This window comes from Ixodes scapularis, unplaced genomic scaffold (assembly GCF_016920785.2).
Source record: "Ixodes scapularis isolate PalLabHiFi unplaced genomic scaffold, ASM1692078v2 PGA_scaffold3__209_contigs__length_174095766, whole genome shotgun sequence".
NCBI lineage: Eukaryota > Metazoa > Arthropoda > Arachnida > Ixodida > Ixodidae > Ixodes > Ixodes scapularis.
Genome location: NW_024609868.1, coordinates 95,191,421 through 95,213,374, shown reverse-complemented (window position 1 = coordinate 95,213,374; position 21,954 = coordinate 95,191,421). Strand labels below are relative to the sequence as shown.

At 48.1% G+C, this 21,954-nt stretch overlaps 1 pseudogene; it reads left to right on the top strand.

Annotated features, from left to right (window-relative positions):
- The window catches only part of LOC120844821, a 146,528-nt pseudogene that overhangs the window by 54,204 nt on the left and 70,370 nt on the right, over nt 1-21,954 (top strand).

Genomic DNA, 21,954 nt, shown 5'->3' with positions numbered 1-21,954 from the left:
GATTATATGGTCACGACGGTCATCACATAACTTCTACATCAAATTGTTGTCATTGAAGCGTGTGCTGGCAATCAAATGACTTGCTAGTTTGAATGCACGATAGTAGTGAAGCGACTCATTGATAAAAATAGGTTACAAAACAATTTCCGCTAGCAGCGCGCCTATGTTTTTTATTTTTTTTTTATTTTAAATATGTATAGTCGTTTTGCTTTCATTTTTTTTTTTTTAAATTCCGGTTAGGCTCTCAAATTTTGTGACTCTTCAGAATGCAACATATCGTCTTCCATTAACACTGCAAAGGCAAAGTCATCCACACTTTATATGCTAAAAGCATTCACTTCTTCATTGTAATAACTAACATAATAGTTATTAATATTATGTTAGTTGCTAGTAATTTTATTAAGTTTGGCAAAGTCCAGGATATGTTTAAAAGCGAGTGTGTGCCGAACGGCCCTTGATTTTTTGAAGATGCAGCGATCGGGCAGAGAACTGTCGGTGACAGGTCAAGAACGAAGTGGAAGCTCCTCTCATCCCTTTCCACTTCAGCGGTTCGAATTGTGGAGAGGCGGTCGCCTCCCCTAAAACGTTCGTTCTACTAAAGTGGAAAGAGGTGGGAGGAGCTTCCTATTCGTTCTTAACCTGTCACCGACTATAGTAAGTTAGTCTCAAGGGAGGAAACCAGGACAACAATGATGCCTTTGATTGTTATGCAAGAAAGTGGGACAAGGATTTTTTTTTTCTGAAACTGTGATTTAAAGTAAGAAAAAAATATGAAAATGTAAACATTCATGAAATAAATCCGTGCTTTGCCCAGGTAAAAAAAAAATAGTACTCCAGCCAGCAGCATTGAAGCCTGGGATGAAGACCTGCCAGACGCAGAATATGTAATCGTCCACGACCAATGCAAAAACATGGTATAAAAAGAAAAAGAATACGGAATCGAAAGTTACTTGAGCGAGACAGCAAGGCTGAACGAAAGACCATTAAGTTCCTTAAAGCAACGGCGCGTCCTCACTTTGGGTTGTGCGGCGTTTCCGCTAGATGGCGGAAGCACGAAGCTTTTGCCATCGTCAGCAGGTACAAGGCTGGGGTTTTCATTAGAGACGGAAAAATCGCGCGGGCGCCTCACCGCAACCGCTAGCCTTGTGCCTTCTCCACGAGTGGTAACTTCAGTGCACTACTACGCTTCTCACGCGCTGAAAATCTTTCTGAAAATGACTGATTTAGTGGTTTTCGGTGACGGTGAGCAAGTTTCTAATTGAAACCATATCTCTATTTTCACTAATTAAAAGTTATTTCGTCATTCTCAATTAATGAGCGAACTAATTTGTAAGTATCATGCATTTTCTGACGTCCACCATCACGAGTAATGCGGTCCTGGGAAAATTATATTTTAACCTGGAATACACTAATTGCAGGACTTTTTGTCACTCTTACTTATATTTATTTATTCAAAATACCCCTAAAGGCCCTCTGTATGACGGTATTACAAAGGGGGGGGGGGGGCAAAAAGTCCTGAAATTAGTGTATGCCAGGTTAAAATATAATTATATATATATATATAAGTAAGACTGACAGCGGCTGCACTTCTGAATCTTAGTATATACCGTATTTTGCCCGCCATACTTTACGTTTATTCGTATATATAATATGCAGGGTGTTTTTTTGTTTTTTTTTAAGTTTAACAGATTTGTTTAAAAAAAGCCGTGAAAGTTACACTTATGCCGCTTGTGGAGGTGAGTTATACGGCCAGGGGGACATATTACAGGGGGCTAATCGTAACGATCAGTCGGCAAATTAACTAAATTTTGTAAATTAACTTTTTAATTAATGAAAATAGACATATATGGTTTCAATTAGAAACTTGCTCTCCGTCATCGAAAACCACTAAATCAGTCATTTTCAGAAATATTTTCGGCGCGTGAGAAGCGTAGTATTGTACTAAAGTTACCACTCGTGGAGCAGGTACAAGGCTGGGGCTAGATAAGAGACGAAAAAATCGCGCGGGCGCCTTATCGCAACCGCTAGCCCTGTACCTGCTCCTCGGGTGGTAACTTTAGTGCACTACTACGCTTCTCACGCTCTCAAAGTCTTTCTGAAAATGACTCAATTAGTGGTTTTCGATGACGCTGAGCAAGTTTCTAATTGGGACCATATGCCTATTTTTATTAATTAAAAAGTTAATTAACGAATTTTAATTACTTAGCCGAGCGATCGTTACGATTAGCCCCTATAATATGTCCCCCTGGCCGTTTAAATCACCTCGACAAGCGTCATAAGTGTAACTTTCACGGCTTCTTTTAAACAAATCTGTTAAGCTAAAAAAAAAAAGAAAAAACATTCTGTGTATGGAAAGACCTGTATGGTTGATATGACCCTTTGATATATGAACGGCGGCGTTTTGGGAGATGAAATTTGTAGATACATGCATTTTTGTCTCGTTATTATGGACAACTCACATTATAGAAACCCTTTCAGGGGTACGGAGGAGGAGGTAAGGGAAGATTGAGAAGTGTAGCCGTGTGGTAATATTGAAAATGAAGAGAGAGTGATTGTTAAACGGATTACATTCATGTTAGGAGAAGGTAGAGGGAGAGAGAGCTCGCAAGAAATAGGGCCAGGAGCGAAGATCGAACCCTCAACTTTCGGCTATCCGGGGCGACGAATTAACCGATTAGACCAACCCGGGCACTGGTTTCGGCAGATCAAATTTTTGACTAGCTCTCTGCGTACTGTTCCTCCCGTAACCAATGACTAAACGTCGGCTGTGGCGAGCCAAACCCCTTCCCTCTATTTTTTTCCTTTGTTTATTGATTAATAAAACGTTTTCTCACTCACTGTGTAGTGATAGTTTCAGATTCGCTTAAGTGGTGTGGGAATCCCCTTGCTGCAATGTGTCTCGGGGAAAGATACAGCATACCCGTTCAACAACACGAAGACATTTACAGTGCAATCCACTTATAACGGTCATGAGAAAACCTGAAAATTCAGTCGATATAACTGATTATCGTTGTATTTGGGCTAGAAACTGATTGTTTCTAACCCAAACATGAACGTTTTTAACGTGAAACTGATTGTTTCTAGCCCAGAAACTACTATAAAAACTGATCGTTATAAGCGGTCTATCGCTATACGTGGTATCGTTATAAGTGGATTGCACTGTAATGACCGTTATTGCCCGCGCCGCGATCTCAAAAACCCCCTCGCATGCGCTGCAACGCCCCTTTATCAGCGGCGGAGCGCCGATTGCGGAGGCGGTTGCCTTTTGCCCCCTCGCGGTGCAGATGACCACTGACGATTGTCGGAGGGACCACATCGACCAAACGCTTTGAATCCCCAGGTTGCTCACAGTGGGTGGACGAGAGCCTCTGCTGATTTACGGCCCACGCTATTTCCGAGTTGCGGCAGTGACGGAGCACGTAATTTCAGCTTGCAAACGCTGGAAAGGGCCCGTCTTCCAAGATCATTCGATCATTGTTTCTTGCTCAGACCATCAGCGACTGGAACAACCTTCCATTATTCATCGTCACTACTGTGGACCCGAATTATTTTCTACATTGTATCAAACTTCATTTCCCGGCTTACTAAGTTGTATGATTTGTGTAGTTCGGAGCAGTCCTGAATGCGTTAAGTATGTTAAGTTTAGTTTTCTTTTGTGTTTTTCATGTATTTGATTTTTTTTATTGTATAAATCATGAATATCCCCCCTCCCTTTTAGGTAATGCCATTCATGGGCCCTGAAGGTGAAAAAATATGAAATAAAAATAAATGAAGTATCTAGGGAACCACCCCTCTGCATGGGGGCAGGCAAATGGGAGAAGCTTGACAAGTGCAGACGTGGTAATATTGTGAACAAAGTAGAGAGTGAGCGACAGTTGAATTTATTGCACTAATGTTAGGGGAAGACAAAGGAAAACCCGCAACCTTCGCCTAACCGGGGTGAAGTGAAATTTAGATTTCACAAAATTAGGTAGCAGGAATGTTCAACGGGGTGCCACAAACCCCAAGACACCACCCATAAAGCGATGGCTCGAACGGATGGCCGCATTCTTGTTCAATAAGGATGCGAGTGGAGAATCGCGACGTCGCGTTTCCTGCAGAATTGTTGAGGAGGAGGGAAAACGGCCTTGCTCCCTTTTCTCCTCGCGTCTTCGTGGAGTCAAAGTGAGAAAAGCAAGAAACGAGAATCGCGACGTCACGGGCTTTTTGGGCCTTGTTCCCCCTCCCCCTCCCCTCCCCCCCCCCCCACCCCCCCCCAAGCTCGTTCTTCTTTCACAAAAATACGACCATTCGTAGGAGATATCGCCTTATGGGTGACACAGTCGGGTTTGTAGCGCCCCGCCGAGCGCTTCCGCGTTGTTTTCTGAAATCAAAATTTCGGTTCGCATCCCTTTAAAATGCCCCTACATAGAAAAGATATCATACAGTTTGGTTGGAACACGCGCGTGTCAAAAAAATTAATCTTACGCAAAAAAAAAAAACAAAAAAAAAGCAATCACAACAAATTAGAGCAATATTGACGGCGCGAGACGCGATTTAGTTGGTAGCCACCCCCTTGTCACTTGTTTTCTCTTTCGGCATTTCGGGCGCGTGGAGGGGAGGTGGAACAGCTTGGCCATCACGTTGAGGGGGAGAGAGTGAATGACCCTCTCGTTGAGGTTGAAAGACCGAATTACCATTTTGTGACGTCATGGACTTTGCCCGCAAAATTTCGAATAAATCTCTCGCCGTCAATATTGTTGTAAATTTTTTTTCGCGTAAAATTAATTTCTTGATGAGCGTGTCGCAACCAGACTGTTGAATTTTTTTAGGACCCTGTAACTAGTTAGACCATCCCGGACACTGGTTTCGGCAGACTCAATTTTTGACCAGCTCTCTGTGTAGTGCTAGTTTCGAATTCGCTTAACTGGGCAGGCGACAGCCGTTGCTGATTTAAAGCCCATCCTAATACCGAGTTGCATCAGTGACGTAGCACGTCACTTCAGCTTGACAATGTCGGAAAGAGCCCATTTTTTAAGATATCTAGGGAACCACTCCTCCCCATTTGGACGGACTGCACCGTATATATCAGGGGTGGCCAAGCTGCGGCTCGCGAGCCGCATGCGGCTGTTCGCTTGTTAAAGTGCGGCTCGCGGCTCCCTACCCTAACCCCCCCCCCCCGCCCCTCCCACCCCTCCCCCGCCTCCCTCCCGGTCACACAAGCACTTCCCCAGAAAGAGAAATAAAATTAGTTTTAAAGCGAAAGTCAGGTTTCGGTTTCGTGGTTTTGAGCTAATGCTACTTTACGTACAGTTGGGACTGCTTTTGACTCAGATGGATTAAAAGTAGGCCGAGTTCCGTTTATTGCCCTAAACAAAAATTTGCCCCCCCCCCCCCCCCCCCACGCGGCTTTGTGGTTTTATTGTGGTTTTATTTGCGGCTTTTGGATCGGGTCAGCCTGGCCACCGTTGGTATATATGGTGGGAGTGAGGGAATATTAACAAGTGCAGCCGTAGTAAAATATATATAGTGTTTTTGATGGTTGTTACAGGTGGCTTTTTGGAGCGACAGGCTGCCAGGCGTACGCCTTCATGGGTTTTCTCTTCGGTTCCGCACACATCGGCACGCTCACGTTACTGGCCCTGGACCGCTACCTGGCAACTTGCCGCATCGGTTTCAGTAAGTATACGCGTCTCTTTTTTTCTTTCGGATGATTGTAATTTATTGGTTGGGTCGATGGATCTTGTTACCTCCACATGAACGTTTCTAGGTTGAAAATATGTTGCTATTGTAAATACGTGTAGAAAGTGTAGGACCGTTTGACTATACAAAGTTCACTGTTTAGCGCTCAGGACACTGCCCACGCTTCCGCTCTTCCGCTCCTGGAAACTGACACGAACTACGGCGTGCAAGTTGATCTGCTCTTTGCACACTCTGTGCGTTCCTTTACGCTCCGGGTGTACCCACGTGCTTTTCTTTTTCCTGAACTCTCAATCCTAGAGGCCCGTTCGCACACCTGCGACTTTTTAAAACCGAGTGCCTTGAAACCTCCTAAGATCTCTTACGACGAGAGGACGCACCGGCGCCACCTATCGGGTAGTAGTGGAACACTTGGCGGTCCCGTATATTTTGTGTTTCTTTTAGAGCGCAGCTCTTAGACGCCCGTCTCCGGCTTGAGCGGCGTCGGCGTCGGCGTAACCGCGCGGTGCATAATGGGTAAATTTCCCCGCTGAATTTAGCGGAAAAATCTTCCAGCGGAAAATTTTATCTTAAATGGGATGCGAGCAGAAGAGGAGGAAGGGCATAGACTCCTCTCCGTACCTTCCCCTCCTTCTCCTCCAAAGCTGCGCTCTAATTCGACGTTAGAGGGGACTGTAAACGTCTTTTTTTTTTTTTTTTTGAGTCATTGTTTCTTTTTCGGCACGAAAAGCTTTTGTCAATGTTAAAAACGACCATTTCTTGTAGGTTGCGCACACATTTGTCCTCGCGAATACCGCACAACTTTCCCTCCGGTAAAATGCCGCGCCAGGGTCATCGCATAGATGGCTCCAGTGTGCCAGTGTCGTCTCTCGTCGTAAAAGATTTTTAAGGCGCTCGGTTCTAAGGAGTGTCAAGCGTGTCAACGGGCCTTGGCTGTCACCTCATCACGCTTTCACCATGCGTGCTCTTTGTTGCCCGTTGACTGGCGTGCCTCTCCTTGTGTTCCGACGCACCGAGGGCATTATTTATGAAACACTCGCTTTTAGTATATACTTACCAAAGACGGCGTAAATCCGCAGCCACACCTGCCCATTACGTTATACCAAAGACGCGGTATTCGCCACAGACACGACGACAAAAGTTTTCGCGAACGCGCCTCAAGTGTGATTGAAACATGTCTCCTTCATTCACATCTCTGCAGACAGTTTTTTTTTACGACCAATGTGGCCTTGCTACGAAGGTCAAATTAGAAGAAACGTGACCTTTGTGTGACCTTCAATGTGACCTTCGCGACCCTCATACGAATGTCGCGAAGGTCACATGAGAAGAAACAGGCCTCAGACAGTGTCTGCAGAGTGTTTTTCTGTATGATCTATTCGCAGTGTGGCCAGGGATGAAGACCTAAAAAGCTTGTGAAGGTGAAAGCATGAGCGAGTAGCTAATTAATAATAGCAGCAACAGCGAAAAAAAAAACAAAAAAAAAACAAGGACAGGTGGAGGAGACACTTCGCAGAACCGTCTTTCTGTGATGATTTTAACCCTAGATGAAAACAAAAGCCGGAAGAATTTTCTTTTTTTTTACGGTGGAGGAATATGAAACAGGGACAAACAACATTTCTACTACGTTGTCGGGACGTTGTCTGTCCGCGTTACGTTTTCTTACACTGTAACCAAAAATTATTTCTCCTTCTGCCCTTGTCTCGGTTTAAAAGCATCAAGGTAAACTTCCACCAGCTGGCCTGCGCACTGATTGTAATTACGTCCTTCTACGTGTGTTTTCTCCTGTAGTCCTTGTCTTGCTAGCGCTGTTGCTGCTATGAAAATAAAAACGTTAACTGACCAATATTTGAAATATTTACGGTGTCATGGAAAGTTACCCTGAATTTCGTCTAAGCTTTGATTTTAACTGGAAGCCGTATTCCCGCATTCTTATATTTTTGCTACTGTTATTCATGAGCTGCTAGCGCGTACGCATGGAAGGAATTGGCCTGCAATAGGCGTGATAATATTTAAAAAAATAAAAAGAAACACAGAGGTTACATATGTTCTAAATTTCGTTTTATGTTAATTGCTTTGACACTGGAAGGTCTTTACTACTTAATCGTTTAATAGTTTCTTGGTGGTTACTTTTTTTTTTCTTGTGCAGGAAGCAAACCGACGTTCAAGCGGTACTTCCAGTTGCTCTTGCTCGTCTGGCTGTACGGTCTGTTTTGGGCCGTCATGCCGCTTCTTGGCTGGGCGAGGTAAGACAATCACTTTGAGTTGTGGACATTACTTTCTATTCCAACATCATCGGTCCTCAATGTCCGCTTGCCTTCAGATGCGACAGCAAACAAAGACTACGGTGACTATAGGAACGCAAAGGGTGGCGAGTTCCGAACTTTTGATTATCGCATTCAATAATATTGTGGTCAATAAGAACTCGCAAGAACAACCGAAAACGCAAGAAGAGCATATCATGATATAGGCCGCTCCCCGCATTTTTTAGGCTGACAGAAACAGATGCAAAACAAACCAAGAAATATGTTCTTGAAGGTGCATCTACTCGATGGACTTGTACGTGCAGAAGTTCCCATAAAACCATGATGTCATCGCTTTTCGGGTATAAAATTCTTCATGCGCCACTTTAGAACAGAAGACAAGATACGCAACCGCATCCGCAGACTTGAAGAACCTTGCAAATCGATCAAATAAAAAAAAAGTAAATAAACGCATATATATATATATATATATATATATATATATATATATATTGAGACGAAGATCAAGGGTCGACGACCGTTTTATGTCCGCATTTTAAAGCACTGAGCGCGCTTCTGCCCGCGCATCCAGTGGAAGCGCACGCGGGCCTCGTCCTCCTCGGCCACCACGCTGAAGAACGATTATATATATATATTAGAACGCAATATAGATAACGGGGAGTTTTAGAATAGGGGGCCCCAACGTCAGGGTACCCTAAGCCACAGGGGATAGATTTCCTGTGTATAGCCACCTACGGTAGCAGAGTTGAGCATTCAGCCTCGGCTGGTAGCCGTAGCGCCGGCTTTTCTGCACGGCCCTGGATGCTTAGCTCGTCATGTGCCTGAATTCGGCGAATAGCGGCACCGCGCGCGGCGCCGCGCATGGAAAGCAGAGAAGAAGGAGAAGAAGGCGGAAGTAGGGAAACATACGCCGGGTGCGAGCAACGTCGGCGAAGCGACCGTAGCGGTTGCTTTCCTGCACGGGCTTGGATGTTTTGCTCCTCACGTGATGGATCCCGGCGAATAGCAGCATGGCGGCTTCGGAAAGTCAAATGCGTAACTCTGCTCCCCCTTCGGGGATCTAAGTTGCGCATTTGATATGCTTTCGGGAGCATATCAAGGAAATCTACGGTGGGACCGAAGCACAGCGATGGATACTGGCGCTGTCGGCTTAAAGAAAAGGGTTCTTAATACGTCACGTGTCATGCTTTCGTTCCGCGCTTGCAGCGCTAATACGGCTCATAAGCGAAATGAATAACGTAGAAAACATAGAGAAACGTAAAATCTATGCGCGTAAAGAACACTGTGTGTTGCTCATGCGGCAAATATTGTGTAAGGTAAGGACAAAACGACCTTTTTTAGAGCACAGCTCTTAGGCGCCCGATTCCGGTTTGAGCGGCGTCGCCGTCGCTGTCGGCGGAACCGTGAGGTCACGTGACCCCCCCCCCCCCCCCCCTAAGGTCACGTGACCCCCCGAGCTCACGTCCCCTGATATGTCACGTGACGCCCCAAGCTCACGTCCTTTGAGGTCACGTGGCCCCTCTGAGGTCACGTGACACCCTGAGGTCACATGACCTCAGGGAGTCACCTATCCCTCAGTATCCTTCCGTCCTATAGCTCAGTAGCTTTTCCTCCTTCTCCTCAAGAGCTGCGCTCTAATCCGGTGTTTGGAAGTTTAAAGTCAAGACCATATCAATACGATTCAAACCAATGATAAAAACATATATGTGAGTTTAAGTCGTTTTCCTTTTCACAAAAGCTTTGGACCTCTTCCTTGAAGCTCGCTCCTTGTTTGACTTACCGCGATTTAGCTATTCAAAGATGACCCCCCCCCCCCCCTCACCCCACTGTCTTGTAAAGAAAGGTGATGTTTTCGAAGGCTATCTTTAACACACTGTCCAATCTGTCCAACGCAGCTTTTGCCACATGTCAGTAGTGTTTAATGGATCGAGGGCCCGCACCGTGAGGTCAGGGCGAAGCGAACCAGGTAGCGGCCTACACGTTCCAGAAAACAACAGAGGAATGAATTTAATCAAGCAATATCGATGATATGCAGCGTCCAAAAAGTATCGTAATGCTCAAGTAGCGGAGCGACTTCATCTCGTCTCGGCCGGACGACGCATTAGTCCCTCCCATTCTGTGCGAGTGCTTGGCATAGTAATTCGAGAGGACGCTGCTGCCGATTCCTGGCTTGAAGAGACAATAAAAACCTGTAACAAGGCAATCAACGTCATCGGCCGTATTTGGAGCTCTGGAGGGGGTGCTTTCGGTACCATCGCCAAACGACTGTACAAAGCACTCATGGTGTCGCGAGTTTGCGATGGATCACGGCATTTTTGGCTCTCTAAGGCACATTGGACCAAATTAGAAACTCTTAACAACAGTGCTCGGCGCGTAATCACCGGACTTCCACACTTCACCCCCCTCAGCACTCTGAGAGCAACATCTGGAATAAACGACCTTCGGGATGTCGTCGAGACGAGATTGAGCGCTCACGAAAAGCGACTACGACTCACTCCCTCAGGCCGATGCATTTTGTCGCTTTTGGAGAAGACGGCCACCGAACTTCCGCGCTATCCAGCCACACTCCCTCCATGGGAGGATCTGGCTAACATAACCACCACCCGCATACTGCCCGAATGGGTGATGCTGAACAGCTCGCCCATCGAGGTCGCGCACACATAGAAACGGTCAACAGCTGGGACCCCGCCTTTTTCGCTGCCGTATACACTGACGTCGCCTGTCTCGAAGGTCCACAACCAAGGAAGACAATGCGGCGTTCTTCCCTATAAGCAAGGCTGCATGCCACGACGTCACCCCTCCCACCTCCTCGACCAAACAAGGAGAATTCCGCGCCATTTGCCTGGCTTCAGCATCAGCCCAGGAAGCTATGTCCTCCTCCACATCCGCCCTCCCTGCGAACCTTCGCATCTTTTCAGATTCACAGGAAGTAATCAAAGAATGCAAGGCTAGAGCCAGCCCTTCCAAGCTAGTGCGAAAAATTAAAAACCTCGCTTCGCAACTTCGTGGCCAGGGAGTTCACGTCAAGATCGAATGGGTTCCTGGCCACGCCGGCATTCCTGGAAATGAACAGGCTCATCGAATCGCCCGTGCCGCACTCTTCCTCTCGGGCGAGGAGACTAGTCCCTCACATCAATCAGAACACGGATACGCGGCGCAGCGTAATCGCGCGTCTTGTCTCCGAACCTACAACCGTCAGTCCACCGCCCTCAACGATCACGCGGAACTGGACCCGGACGAGCACTGCACTCCCATCAGAAACGAATGTCGCATTTGCTCGAGGAACTTCTGCCCGAGGACCCGGACCTTCTTCCGTCGGGGTTGGGTCGTCGAGCGGGAGTCCTCCTTCTGCGCATCAGAATGGACACAACGGTCGATCCAGCACGAATAGCAACGTGGAGCCAATACAAGTCCTCGGGCTTGTGCCAGCGCTGCAAACTAGGAGCCCGGGCTACCTTCGCCCACCTTGCCTGGTCCTGCCCGGACCTGGCAGCAATACGATTCCGCCACCGGCCATTCGATATCATCCAGCTCGAAAGCTGGACGCACCCTCCAAAGAGAGACGGTGCACGTAAGCCTGTGCTGCGGACCCTCCTCGACTTCGTGTTCGAGGCGGGACTGCAAGCGCATATCTGGCTTCCCTCACGGCCTAGCAGCCAGGCGTCCGGCCACCGCTGCGTTCTATTCTTCCTCTTTCTTTTTTTCGGCCAAATAATAAACGTTTTACTGACTGACTGACTTTACAAAGTCGATGGGTGGCGACCTCTGCAAGTATGACCCAGTACACCTAAAGCCCCTCTATCCTGGGAAAAGTGGCGCCATTCATTGTTGTAGAAATGCTCGAGGCACGTGCCGAGCGCGACTTCTGGGAAGTTCATGGCGTCTGAAATCGAGTTCAGTGTTGCGCTGCGCCGCCATGATCTTCCCAAGGGCTGCACGTTGCACGTGCCTCCTGCATCGACGCACCTTGCGCTACTTTTGATACATGAAGGGGTTCCAAGTACACCACACACGCTGTACAAGGCACGACTGGTCACAAGTGTTGTTAGTAAAAGTTGTGAGAGCAGCAGAAAGCCGGAACATGTTGGCCACTCCTTTGATGGGGCCGAGTTATGGCGAATTCCACTGGTCGTTTTGGAGCGCGCCGGGATTGACTTTTCTGGAGCGAGCCTATTTCACTGGGCGATCGGAATTGAGACCGACATGTTTCACTGGTCGTTTTGGATTAGCTCCCGCTCCAGATCTTGATCTGGATCCGATGGCGAATTCCACTGGCCGTTTTGGAGCGCGCCGGGATCAGTTGCACTAGATCCGGAATGGAGCTCACAATCCGAACGGGGTCGCGCCGGCGATGGATCCCCGTGGAACATGACCACTGCTCCGGGATCGGCATTTGCCTTCATGTCATTCAACTGCCGGGGAATCCCCTTTCCGCGGCCGCCGCGGTCGTTTCGAAGACGTTTTCGCAATCGCGGTGCTAACACGTGTTCGACGCACGAGCGGCAGGAATGGCTCAGGAGCTTCTAGCAAAGATAGCCGGAATGCCCGTAGCGCGGCAAAACCTTCTCTTCTCCCTCCTGGAAAACGAACCGGCTGTCGAGCCAAGAGGTAAAGAAGGCCCTGTCACACTGAGGGGACAGTTGGACAAATCTATCCGGCAACACGGGGAAGTCGTATTGCCGGCGACCCTGTCGCATCGCGGCAACAACAACAGTCGGGCAACATGTTGCTGCCGCCCGACAACAGTGTTGCCCGATTTGTTGTCCGACAACCCTGTCACACCGCGCTGACGGCGAGGACAACACGGGGAACACTCCGCCATCTTGATTGTTTACCTTCGTTCGTGTGCGGCACGGAATCGCTGGAAATGTGACTCTACAAAGTGCTAGTGCGTTGGAAGGGCCGGGAATTACCACGGTACGACATCAACCAGTGGCTGTAATTAGAAAACTTGACACGGAGAGTGTTTTCCGCTCTTTATTTTATCGAGATGTTCTTCATTCGCTGACAAAGCAGATAGCCCTAACCGAGGAAAGTGACATCGCTGATATATGTTCGGCATTTACGCCACCGTATGAAGTGTTTCTGCCCCGTTCTTTCATGCAATTCCTATTTCTACTGTGAAATTGCGTTAGCACCGGCAGTACCCCAAACCGTCTTTTGTAACGTGGTGTTGAGCTGAACTGACAGTGCTTCAAAACTGCGACACCGACACCATCGGCCTTCATAACAAAAGGTGGAATAAATATTTTTCAACGCTGTCTACTTGTCTACCGCCTGCTATGTGGTCGATTCATTCCCCCAAAACGTCCTGGGTATTTTTGAAACAAATCAGGTGTCTGGTAGCGGCTGGTTCCAAGTTCCAAGCATCAACGTTTTCGAGATCGCGGCGCTAACACGTGTTCGACGCACGAGTGGCAGGAATGGCTCAGGAGCGTCTAGCAAAGATTGCCGGACTGCCCGTAGCGCGGCAAAACCTTCTCTTCTCTTCTCCTTCCTGGAAAACGAACCGGCTGCCGAGCCAAGGGTAGTTCACTTTACCGAGGGGTAAGCAAGCGGCCCTTACCATTTCTTTTGAGGCGAGATCAGGCGAGATGCCCGCGAGAAAGGAAGTCACGTGTGTGCGCCGAGGGCTGACCCGGCTGGCTTCCGGTTGAATCCGCCAAAATCGGGGGAGCGACTTTTCTCGGATCCAGATCGAGATCTGGAGCGGGAGCTAATCCAAAACGACCAGTGGAACAAGTTCGTCTCGATCCCGATCGCCCAGTGAAATAGGCTCGCTCCGGAAAAATCGATCCCGGCGCGCTCCAAAACGACCCGTGGAATTCGCCACGAGAAAAGTCGCTCCAACGATTTCGGAGCCCTCGGCGCACACACGTGACTTCCTTTCTCGTGGGGCATCTCGCCTGATTTCGCCTGTGATTTCGCCCATCTCGCCTCAGAAGAAGAAGAAGCACGTCGCGGGCTGGGCTCCTAGATTGTCTCGACATCAGAAGAATTCGTAATGGCCGCTTGCTTACCCATTGGCTCGACAGCCGGTTCGTTTTCCAGGAAGGAGAAGAGAAGGTATTTGCAGTGCTACGGGCATTCCGGCAATCGTTGCTAGAAGTGCCTGAGCCATTCCTGCCACTCGTGCTTCGAACACGTGTTAGCGCCGCGTAGCGAAAACGTCTTCGAAACGACCGCGGCGGCCGCGAAAAGGGGATTCCCGGGCAGTTGAATGACGGGAAGGCATCCGCCGATCCAGGAGCAGTGGTCATGTTCCACTGAGGATCCGTAGGCGGCACGACCCCGTTCGGATCTTGTGCTCCAATCCGGATCTGGTCAACTGATCCCGGCGCGCTCCAAAACGCCCAGTGGAATTCGCCATTAGTTCCGGTCACAAGTGTTGTTCTTGGCACGAGGCCAGTCAAGTATGTTTGCTTTCGAGCTTTCGAGCCAGTTGCCAGTCAGCATTCATGCGCGCATATGTCTTCCTTTTCTGCCTCTTCGTTCCTGTTCAAGATCGAGGCAAGAGAAGCCACCAAAATTCGTAAGCGCTGTCACGTCAACAGTCACCGCGTCCATTTGAGGCTCAAGAACGGCCAGAATCGGAAGACGATCCAAAGAACAGGGCAGAATCAGCGCTCATACTGTCTTCATTTAAGCGAGGTAAGGCAAAGCGAAAGCCTGCTGTAGTAGCGTAGCCAGTGTCGCTTAACGACAACGACGAACCAGAGGATAGTGCAGTTGGCGCTGGTGACAATGATGTACGATTCTGGTGCTCGCGAAGCACAGCCATGCACACGCACCTCTCATACCGGTAATAAACCTACCTATGCGTAGTCAGCATTTTTGCACGCACTCTGCTACAAACTGGCGACCAGATGTCCTGGCAGACAACTGAAGAACGACTGAGTGTAATGGTTAACTCAGGTGGGCATGACAGAGAGTGTGTTCGAACGTCTTCAGTTTCATGGGACCACCATTTGGTTGGCAAAGGAAGACTGTAGCCTGTACCAAATAAGGTTTCAAGCATCTCTGGACATCGCCGGAGCGACAGATGATGCCACGAAAAGGAACTTCGTGATCGCATCACTGGAGTCCGACAGGTTTAAGCTGCTGCACACTCTGGTTCAGCCGAGACAGGTCACTGAGGTCCCTTATGCGGAATTGGCGAACATTATACACCATTCATTGCCAATGAACGTGCCTATATAGTCCACTGTGCAGCAAGCATTATGAATTTGTTTCGAAGCAAGCGAATGCAGGGTGCCGCCATTTTTTGTTTGTCTTAAGCCATACAGAGGACAGTCTGCAAACATGAGTCACCGCAATATTCGTGGTTCGATCGAATGCCGCGTGCCAAGTTTCTCTTTGAAATCATTGCCATGCGGCATTCGAAGGACGGATTTTGCGGTGACTCGCGTTCAAATCTGCATGCAGACTGCCTTTTGTATGATGTATCACGGCCACTCGATCCCCCTGTTGGTGCGGCCTGCCGATGTCATGATTCTGAAGGTTTCCAGCTGAACGTAGAAGTACGTTCAGCTGGAAACCTTCAGAATCATGTCATACCAACCGGCTCAGCTCCAGGCTGCCGATGTCTTTCCGAAAACAAAAGAGCGCGCGTGAGAGGAGAACTTCTCCCATTTTCCGTGGGGGCGCTGTACATCGGTGAGCGGTCTTGTGAGGTGAAAGCTATACTGTTTCACCTTATGTTGTACCGCAGGAAAGGCTGTAAGCGCGAGCTACTTGCTCTGGGGCAGATATCGGCGGCACAAGATCTCGTGCAGTAAGGGCAGCTGTCAACGCTATGAGCTCGCGCTTCCAGCCTTCGCTGCGGTACAACCTAAGGTGAAACGGAGTATAGAGAAGGCGCCCAACCTCTTGCTCCGCTACCCAGATAAAATAGGGGGTTTTCGTAGATCGTTCTCGCCGTCCCGCAAGGCCCTCCGCAACCTGCTACGATAGCGGGAACTCCACAGTGAAGGCTATCGGCGCGCAGGCACAGTAGCAACTTCTTCGTTGCGGAACGCTTAGCGGAAAGGGCAGCGCGGTCTAATAGAGAGTTTTAGTAGACCGTTTTCGGTTTCCCGCTTCGCTCTATGGAAAGCGGAGTCGCCATCGCGCATGCGCGACCCGCTCTGGGATTTGACCGTGGAGCGTCAGCTCCGCTATCGTCGCCATTTTAAGAAGTACGTTCCACTCTCAGTAAAGGTTCAGTAGATGGTGCTTTTCTGGAAAGGTGGGTGCTCGCTATTTGAAATCATGCTTGGGAGCGCACTTGACCGTTATGAACCTCGCTGCACTAAGAAGCTGCGCAGACTTTGTTTCAAAAGGCTCCCCCCAGAAAACGTTTCACGGGGTCAAGAACCTCTGGCTGCTTCGAGAAATCGCTGGCCGCAATCTTTTCACGGCCCCTGAACGGTGGGAACAGGTGCTGCCTTGTCTAAGCCAGCGGGCTCGATTTTTCTATGCGAGATGACGACGACGACGTTGAGAGGATGACACACCGGGCGACGGCGGTGTCTCAATCTGAGCCCTGGGCCTCGGTTCCTCGGAGGCGGCAGCTTCTACTTCGGCTGGACTACCTCCTTGGAGCATGATTCTTTGACCCCGGTGGACCCCAGTGAGCAATAGCGCCATTATGTTCCTGGTGCTCCTTCATGCACTGATCGAACGGCGTGCAAGATCCTCACAGCTCGCTGCTCACCCGCCCAACCCGCCTCCACGAAGTCTGGACTTCTGCGAATCGGACTGCCGCCCTCTCCAATACCAACAACCCATGTCGTCGTCATCTTGCACGTATATACTCATCACATTACCATGTTCCCTAGACGCGGCACCGCGGGCCTCGGTGGTACGGGCTGCTGCTTTCCGCGGTGCCGCGGCTTTCCAGAGCCAAAAATTAAAGGTTAAAGACCAAAGACTAAAGCAGTCGGCAAATGGTTACTTCAGGCAGCAAGACAGTGAAAATTAGCGAAAGCGAGTGCTCCATTTATATCTCTACTTTTTTTTCCCAATGAAATGAGTCTTTTCTTCTTCGTATGCTTCGGTTTGTGATATGGTGCCTTGGTGTTTATGTACACTGCGCGACACTGTTAGCGGGAGCATTCAATATCCTGTTTTCATTTTTCACCTTAAATTCGAGGGGCTGACATTTGCCTATTGGTGTGGAATAAAGCGCTCCTTTGGCGCACTAATCTGAGTGACAAATTTTCAGCTTTTTCAATAGCTGTCAAAGAAATAAACTGCAAATAAAAGCGATTTGTTTCGTGTTCGTATTAAGAGGGGAGCGCAGTGTATGTATCTGCCTTGGGGGGTGACATGAAACCATTTTGCTTGACTATACACTTTTTATTTCTTTTGTGTGTTTATAAAAGTGCGTTTTTCAGCTTAAGCTCCTGCCTAGTTTCTGCCTAGTTTCTGCCGCACTTGTGCTACGGTCTTTTCTTGCAATAGAAGGCCACGCAACATAGGCTGCTCTTACAATGCTGAATTCAACAGTAACACTGTAATTTAGTTAGATGCAATATTCACACGCACGTCTGAGAAGTAAAATGGCAGTCGTTAGTAAACGCTTTTTTATTAAAATATTTCTAGGTGCCTTTCAGCCCAGTTGGACAGGTATTTAGCTCAGTACAAAAGCTTGAATGTGATTTACTGTGATAATTTTATGCATTCTAATATTAAAGAAACAAAAAAATGCCCATGCCTTTGTAGGTTTCGTCCAGCCGTCAAATTATGCCGTCTGCGCACATCACTGCCTGGTGCTTCACGACGAGCACCCTCTTGTGGTCTTCTGATTTTTTTGATGGACGGCATATGGGCATGCTGTGCGGTCAACAAAACCCCAACAGTTGTTCAGGGGTGTTCCCTTGTCCTTGACGGCCTAATAAAAAAGACAAAGAAAAACACTCTTACAACACGGCAGTATTTAAACACTACCAAAACGTGTGATATGGGACTTGTTACTCCTCTAAGATAAAGCGTATTTCCATCGTAGTGTTGTAAAAAAACTGGGTATCGTAAATTAATATATATATATATATATAGTTGTTCCTTAATTCTGCTAAGGTTTGAGGCCGTCAAACTGTGCATGCGAGGCCCGCTACGCCGGAATTCAAAACGAAACTTCTGAAAACTGTTCTAATCTACCACTATTGCTTAGAAGTCCAGGGTTGTGTTTGCTAAATTTTGCATTGTTTATGCCTGTCTGGTTCTCACCAGACAAAAAATTGACGTGGAATATTCTTTCGACCGTTATTGGTAACTCTTTTCAAAACACCACCGGTAACATATTCGGTCGCCATATTTTGAGCATCGCTTTTAGTGCGAGACTTGTGACTAGAACCAATTTCATATTCAGTATTGACGCAGCATTCGTGTCTAATACATTTAGACTCGCATCCGCGACAAACAATGACGTAGCTCTCTTGCTCCCTAGACACATGTTCAAAATAAGGCGGCCTCGAAGACTAGCGGCACCATGGGTTGCACTTTTAAAAAGGCTGCATTCAAGTTTCTATTATTTTCTAAATCTACCAAGGAAATCCAATGCAAACATTTCTTGAGGAAAGTTAAACAATTCAAAAGTTGCGAGCGAGTGTGAATAAATAAAGTTGAGAAGGGGGATGGTTTCCTTTGGTGCAGCTTGCGAGCGCTACACTCTCAACAAAAGGGGTAGTCAGAAGCCGGGGAAGTCAGAAGCCGTCACAGATATCGCTACCCCCTTTCGTTATACTAACAACCCCATGGGCAGTCACACGGCACGCAATCAGCAGGTAATCACAGTGAGCACCCCCAAAAGCAATATGGCGGCTGGCAAGCGACAGTGGAGCAATACGAGTAAGGCCTAGCGGGCTGGACTGCTTTTTGCTAAAATACGACTCTCAAGTGCGTACGCCCGGTCGCTGCCTTCCGTGCGCACAAAGCACTCCGAAACGCGCCTCGAAGCACCGGCACCGCACCTAATACGTGTAGGCGCGACGATGTGAGGGAAGGGGGGGGAGCGCATTCGGGGGGTTTGTCCGCGATTGCTTCCGCGAGGCCGGCTGCATTTACTTTGCGGCCAGAAAACATTCAAAGAAGGAAACAAAATAGCGACAAATGGAATGATGTCTTTATTAAGCAGAGCATCTGCTTGCTGTGCTTGCCGCAAGTGATACGGCGTTTTCGGTTGACAGCGGCGAGGCGAAGCATCACCGATTTAAGCGGCGTCGGTTCCGATCGTTCAACGCTCCTGCTCACCTGTTAGCATTCGTTATCCACTTTCAAGTCGCTGGTAATCCTCACCGCGTCTGTGCACGCACTTGGCGCTATTCACCGCACGGAACACCCATTCAACCGGCTATGGGACTGATCCCATTTGGACGAGAGGCCGAGAACCGAACCAGACCGAACCCTTTGTGGCTGCTACGTGGAGCCATGGAACGCCTCCATGTTTTTCACTCAAATAAGTAGACACATAAACGCGCGACTCCTTGAATTGGGCGGCGACACGCGCCACCTAACGGACAGCGCTCAAACTAAAGAAAAAAAGAAACCAGCAATTCTTGCTCTGAGCGTCTCGCCAGACAATGCCGTATGTACATATCCCACGCCACACTTCACTCATACGCGACATACAGACATCACAGCATTTTATACATCAACGCATTCAGAAACAGCACAAGATACAACATCACATATTGACAGTCTACATTCCTATACACACGTTTAGTCGACACCACCAGCTTATATACTGCTGTATTTTATGTGACCGATTAGGATGGTGACCACTGTCATATTTTGCATAAATACGAAAAGACTGTGCAAGACTTAGCCGTATATATTCTTTTCCTCTACTGCCCTCAGGAAAGCGCTCGTATCTCTAATGTAGGGCCATTGCAAAAGTGAACTGCAGGCTATAAATAAATTTGAATAGTTGCTACACGTCACATTTTGAACAGTTTCGTTTTCTCGCTTGCCTACACTTCAAGTATACAGAAGCCTGTTTAATTAATTGTATTAATTATCGAAACCAATTTCTGCAATCACAACTTTCTGAACACACTGATGCATTTTCTTTTCTCTTTTTACATATCCAGACTGACTTTCGCGGCGGTTGGGTACACGTTGAGTACACTGAGCACGCGCAGGTGATTTTAGCGAAGCCCGTTCGCCGGTCCTCCCCGAAGCGTTATTTCAGTTTTCTTCTTTTCGCTAAATATCCGTTCTATGCGCTCGCGCTCGCGCCAAGAGGACAGTGCAGAATTGCTGCTTTCGGGCCCGTGCCTTCACCTGCAACGAACGCGAAATACGTATGCTAAATTATCTAAATCCTGGTTGAGGCAGTAGTGTTTGACTGCGTGCGTCTGACTGCGTTGCGGCAGCAAGAAATCAGGACATCCCTGCTGCTTATATCGCGTGCCAAGATGATTTCTTGAATTGGATTATACGCTTGATACGAAGCACAGACGTGCCGGTGAGTGGCTTTCGGTTCTCGACGCAACGCTGTCAAACGCTAGTGTCTGAACCGGCCTTGTTTGAAGCATTTTTTTATCGAGTATGCTCGATGAAATGTGCCAAATGAACCAGAGAAGGCGAATCATGTACCTCGAGACAGACAAATAGTGAAATACATGGACATGATCCCAGATATCTGTGTACGTTCGTCCTGTCCGGCCTCAGTCGTGGTGTTCAATGCTTCATACTTCACTGCACTTGAAAGCAAAAAAATTGGGTGCGACAGGCGCGCAAGTTCGGCGGAACCGAGGAGGCCAGTTGCAACTGATCTGCACGCAGAACTGACCGATCACACCTTTATTGAGAGCACGCTCTTTACTGAACCGCACAATAAAAGACGACGAGAGTATCTCGTCCGGCGAACATTCAAGTAAACTCACGCCTGTGCGTAGCTTCCTGTGCTTTTTTAGAGATTTGGTTAAATTCCTCGAGCACGACGCCAGCTGCCAGCTGTTTACTGGTGTACATGGTAAAACCCGCGACGGAACCAAAAAGGACAACCGCGATACTTTTGATCTGCCTCGGGTTTTAGCAGGTGCCTACCAAGGTTGCCCGTACTTGTTTGTTTTCTGCCAGTTTAGGCGAACTGAGCCACACGCTTGTTTCGACCGGTTCAAATTTGAATAAATGATAACTAACGCACAAAGAAAACAAGTTTCAAGTACTTTTTGAGATTTTTGAAGTGACTTTTACTATTGAACGACTGCATGCACTTGAATGTTCAATTCAAGAGTTTATAAAACGTGACTACCCCATGCTTGTCACCTGCCAACAGGGTGCTAACTCTCAATGGCTCGAGCCCAGTAGGTAGTTAAGTAAGCCTGTGGGGTAGTTACAGCCGTCAAAACGCACGATGACGAGGGGGGGTGCTCACTTTTTCTTAGAGTGTATGCTCGTGGTCAGCTTTCAGTGGCATTTTCAACAGGAGGGCGCATGCACAGATATAATCGGCGTTCAAGCACGCGCACCCGTACATCTGACTGCATAGCCATAGGACGTCCACAAAACGGGACGACTTTACCGACGCCTTGCTGGTTGCAAAGTGATACTCGTTCACTTCGTTTGATTAGGCTGTTTTGTGTTACATAGAACTCAAATCGAATGGTTTACTTTTTACGCGCGGGGCGTACGCTTTACTTCTTGATTCGACCTCTTTCAAGCTGAGGTCACGGTCAAAAACATCGACGCGTATTGAGTAAGTGCAGCCATCTTGAGATCTAAGCGATCACACTAAGGACGCTCAGGGCAGTTCGCTCTACAACTTGTGAAGCGGAGCGCACGCTCACTCCGCTAACTATACGCTCCAACTCAGAGCGGGCCACGCATGCGCGGTGGGGACGATGCTTCTCGCAGAGCGTAAAGTAGAGCAAAGAAGGCTCATAAAAGTGGCCTACTAATACTCATAGATTACGAACGCGCTCGTCGTGACTCGTCCTGACACTGCCCATGTACACCTTTGGCGTATAGAAAAAAGTAACTTTTCACCAGACAGAGCAGCTGTGCTAGAAACAATGGAAACGCGAAA